At 38.2% G+C, this 5,000-nt stretch overlaps 1 protein-coding gene across 1 annotated transcript in view; it reads right to left on the bottom strand.

Annotated features, from left to right (window-relative positions):
- The window catches only part of LOC110170941 (gap junction gamma-1 protein-like), a 16,368-nt gene that overhangs the window by 10,508 nt on the left and 860 nt on the right, over window positions 1-5,000 (bottom strand). The window lies entirely within an intron of this gene.

Here is a 5,000-nt window from a genome sequence, read left to right as displayed (position 1 = left end):
TGAACTTAAAAACCGTGTAAACCTAAACGTGGTTTCTGGAGGTTTGTGTGTCGACGTGTGAATGAAACAAAAACATTCAACACGAGCTCTTCTGGTAAATTACTCTAGACACTTTGTGATGTCATCATGTGGCGATAAAAAAGGTCTGCCGCTTTTTTTTATTTTTATTTTGTAATAACTCCACAAACCTTCACTAGAATCATTTCAGTCTCTCCTGAACTACAGGGAAAAGCAGCAGATCATTTGGAAACCACCACGTCATGACATCACAAGGTGGAATTTTAAGAGCTTTGGAGACGTGAGCTTTAAGCCATGTTCATGACTTTGGAATATTACATCAGAAACACAATCCTTTATTTGTCCGTCTACAAGAGTCAGTTTTGTGTAATATACGACCGAAACGTAATAAATCTGAGTCTGAAATTAAGATTTATTAAAAACTAAAAGTACAACTGATTATTCTTTAAAATAAACTCATTGTAAAAAGTCTGGACACAGCTTCACTGGAATCATTTCAGTCCCAGAAATTCAAACCTCAACTACACAAAAAGGTAAAGGAGCTGTGAACTTGAGCCACGTCATGACATCACAAGGTGGAATTAAGAGCGTTTTTAGTTTTGGAGATGTAGACGGACTAAAAGGATTGCGTTTTTGATGAAGCTTTAAGACGATTTTAGAATGTTACGTCGAGTCAAGTTTGTGGCCCATTTCAAAAATTTATATTGAAATTAAGATTTAATAAAATAAAAAAAATACAACTGATTTTTTTTTTTTTTTTTTTAATGAACTAATCATAAAAAGTCTGGACACAGCTTCACTTGAGTCTCGAGTCCTGGAGTCATTCATCTCCACTGAACTGAAGGGAAAAGGAACAATTCACTTGAAAACCACCACGTCATGACATCACAAGGTGGAACTTTAAGAGCGTTCTGAGCTTTGGAGATGGAAACAGATTAATAAAAAGGGTCATAAAAAAAACAGATTAAAATCATTAGAACACGGCTTTAAACTCACAGGAGGCAGTTTGGTGTCATACAGAACCTTTCAATGTCAAATAACAGACTTTGAAATTAAGTTTTAAAAATATAAAAACCACAAAGATCAAAACTGCTGATTTTTTTTATTTCATTTATTTTTATACGGAGTAAAAGGGTCAGATAAAAACAAACAAACAAACAAGCTGGTGCTACGAGAATAAAGTCGTAACATTTCGACATTAAAGTCGTAGTCAAAATAAAGTGGTCATATCAGGAGAATATCTCAGTCCCGGTCTCAGTCCCGGTCTCAGTCCCGGTCTCAGTCCCGGTCTCAGTCCCGGTCTCAGTCCCGGTCTCAGTCCGGTCTCAGTCCCGGTCTCAGTCCCGTCTCAGTCCGGTCTCAGTCCCGGTCTCAGTCCGGTCTCAGTCCGGTCTCAGTCCCGGTCTCAGTCCCGGTCTCAGTCCCTCAGCCCGGTCTCAGTCCCGGTCTCAGTCCGGTCTCAGTCCGGTCAGTCGGTCTCAGTCCGGTCAAATAAGAAAATAGTTTTTTCATTTTCTTATTTTTGTTTTATATTGAACAACAAGGTTCTTCTTCTGAAGCATTTTTCACTTTGACTTTGATTTTATTACAACTTTATTCTCATAAAATTGACTTTTTCTGGCTTTTGATTTATTCTCATAATATTACGACTTTAATGTTGAAATGTTACGACTTTATTCTCGTAGCACCAGCATGTTTTTTTGTAGTTTTTTTTATCTGACCCTTTTACTCCGTCGATTTTTTAATAGTCGACTAATCGTACAAAGTCTGGACCGTCACTAGAATCATCGGCTGAATTTGCTGAGGTCGTCTCTGGACGTCTCAGTCCAGTCATGACATCACAAGGTGGAATTTTAAAAGCGTTCGAAGCTTTGGAGATGGAAACAGATTAATAAAAAGGGTCATAAAAAAAACAGTTTAAAATCATTAGAACACGGCTTTAAACTCACAGGAGGCAGTTTGGTGTCATACAGAACCTTTCAATGTCAAATAACAGACTTTGAAATTAAGTTTTAAAAATATAAAAACCACAAAGATCAAAAACTGCTGATTTTTTTTTATTTCATTTTTTTAATTTTTATACGGAGTAAAAGGGTCAGATAAAAACACAAACAAACAAGCTGGTGCTACGAGAATAAAGTCATAACATTTCGACATTAAAGTCGTAGTCAAAATAAAGTGGTCATATCAGGAGAATATCTCAGTCCCGGTCTCAGTCCCGGTCTCAGTCCCGGTCTCAGTCCCGGTCTCAGTCCCGGTCTCAGTCCCGGTCTCAGTCCCGGTCTCAGTCCGGTCTCAGTCCCGGTCTCAGTCCCGGTCTCAGTCCCGGTCTCAGTCCATCCCGGTCTTCCGGTCTCAGTCCCGTCTCAGTCCCGGTCTCAGTCCCGGTCTCAGTCCCGGTCTCCAAATAAGAAAATAGTTTTTTTCGTTTTATATTGAAAACAAGGTTCTTCTTCTGAAGCATTTTTCACTTTGACTTTGATTTTATTACAACTTTATTCTCATAAAATTGACTTTTTCTGGCTTTGATTTATTCTCATAATATTACGACTTTAATGTTGAAATGTTACGACTTTATTCTCGTAGCACCAGCATGTTTTTTGTAGTTTTTTTTATCTGACCCTTTTACTCCGTCGGATTTTTAATAGTCGACTAATCGTACAAAGTCTGGACCGTCACTAGAATCATCGGCCAATGTCCAATGAACTACAGGGAACAGGAGCTGTTCACTTCATGACATCACAAGGTGGAACTTTAAGAGCGTTCGGAGCTTTGGAGATGTAGACGGACTAATGAAGGAACAACATTCTAAAATCATTAGTTTAAATCTCGAGAGTCAATTTGTGTGAAATATACGACCTTTAAATAAAGATCAGATTTTGAATTCAAGTTTTAAAAACTAAAAAAAAAAAAAAAAAAAAGTCTGGCAAATCCAGGAGTCTTGGTTCAGTCGAGGTTGGACACAGCTTCACTAGAATCATAATTAAAAGGTTCACTTAGAAACTACCACGTCATGACATCACAAGGTGGAGCAGAGCGTTTGAGTAAATCTTTATTCTGAGTCTGTTACGTCTCCAAACAAAAACACAGAACTCCAGCCGTTTCTCAGGAGGAACATGAGAACATGAGAACATGATTCACTCTCAGGTTTGTGGAAAAACTTTAAATTCACTTTTGTGTTTTATTTTAAACGAATAAATTAAACGCAGACGGTTTAACTTCAGCGTCGGGTTAAAGGACGACAGGTCGACTCGTCTGATTAGGAGAGACAATAGATCAATAGTCAACAATAGTGTCCCGCCCCCGCCCCTGTCCCTGCCCCCTGCCCCCCCTGTCCCTGCCCCCGTCAGGTGTCGTTAAATCTCTGGGTGTTAAATGTAAATGAGTTTTTCTTTGTTCAGGTGTGAATCCTGCAGCCACAGAAACCGGAGCCAACGTGAAAATCTCCTCCTCAAACATCTGAGGAGCCACTGCAGGCGTGAAAAGCCCCACGACGGAACTTTTTGGTCTGGAAAGTTCCACAGTGTGACATTAACCAACTACCTGCTATTTTACATTTATTCAGTTCCAGCAGGTTTAGAGCTAAAAAAACAAACAAACATCCTGATAAACTGAGCTGAAGTTCAGTTTGTCTCCATGGAGAAAAAGAAAAAACTAAACATTTGACGTAAAGTGACTCTGCAGCTTTGAGTCACAGTTTTGCTCAGATTATTTCTACTTCCTAAAAAACACAAAACTTGAGCTTCAGGAGTTTGAAGACACAATTTATGACACAAATAAAAACCACGAACAACAGCTGAGAAAAAAAAACTAAACACCACTTCAGAAAAACGACAAGAGTCCAGACGCAGATTTAAACTAAACATTTAACCAAAAAAAAAAAAAAAAAACTACTCTAGAGGAAAAACAGGAACAACTCAAGGATTTGATCTGAACAAGAAACACAAGAACCTGCAGCTGAGAGACGAGAGAAAAGACAGAAAGACAAAGAGACAAGGAAAAGAGACTGAAAAAAAAAAAAAACAAAATACAAAAAAATATGAATAAAAATATTGAGACAGAAAGACAGTTTAAAAAAAAAAAAAGAAAGAAAAGAAAGACAATGACAGAAATACTTTGTGCACACTGGACATTTGGAGTTTAAACTCTGGAGTTTCTGTTCATTAAAATGGTAAAGTGTCTTTACTTTTGTATAAATGAGTTAAATTGAACAGATTTCACTTTGGGAAATGTTTAACTTCACAAGAACCAGAGTCACTCAACATGACTGAGAAAAAAACAACATTAACGCAGGATTAGAGATTTTTCTACACCTAAAAACACAAATTGATTAATTACCCACAGCCGCACGTGCAGCCAATTAACTAATCCAGAAAAAAAAAACTGTTCCACAAGAGTCACGTGACCTGATTTTCAAAATAAAAAAACAAACACTGGGACATCTCAGGTTTGTGGAAATGAAGTTGTAAATTGAGTGCGTGAAATTTTTTTTTTTTTTACTTTTTATTACTTACTTTGTATTTTACCAAAACAAATGAGTTTTCAGGAGGAGATTGGTCAAAAAGAGACACTGGGACATTTCTTGTAGAAAACTGGACAAATCAGTGGTTTGGTGTAAATGTGGGGACACAGGGACATAAACTGGGACTGTCCCGGGGAAAAGGGACGTTGTTCGGTTTCTCTGCACAAGAATTCTAAAGTAAAAGAAAGTTTTGTTTTGTGTTCTGACTCTGGACTGTTTCACAAACCGGAAACGGTCAAACAAGAGCCTCGTTGTCCGGCGCAGGTCAGACTTTAATCCCGTTTATTTCCAGTTCTCCCGAGATTATATCGTTTTATTTTATTAGATTGTCCAGTTTGTGTCAGTTTGTGTCCAGTTTGTGTCCAGTTTGTGTCCAGTTTGTGTCCAGTTTGTGTCACGTGTTGTTGTTTACGGCCAGTCCCAAGATGGCGGCCTGACGACGCATGACGCACGCGTGAGC

Source organism: Boleophthalmus pectinirostris, unplaced genomic scaffold (assembly GCF_026225935.1).
Source record: "Boleophthalmus pectinirostris isolate CB_2022bp ecotype Guang Dong unplaced genomic scaffold, ASM2622593v1 HiC_scaffold_1, whole genome shotgun sequence".
NCBI classification, from domain to species: Eukaryota; Metazoa; Chordata; class Actinopteri; order Gobiiformes; family Gobiidae; genus Boleophthalmus; species Boleophthalmus pectinirostris.
The sequence above is the reverse complement of the archived record's forward strand: the minus strand, read 5'-3'. Positions and strand labels throughout refer to the sequence as shown.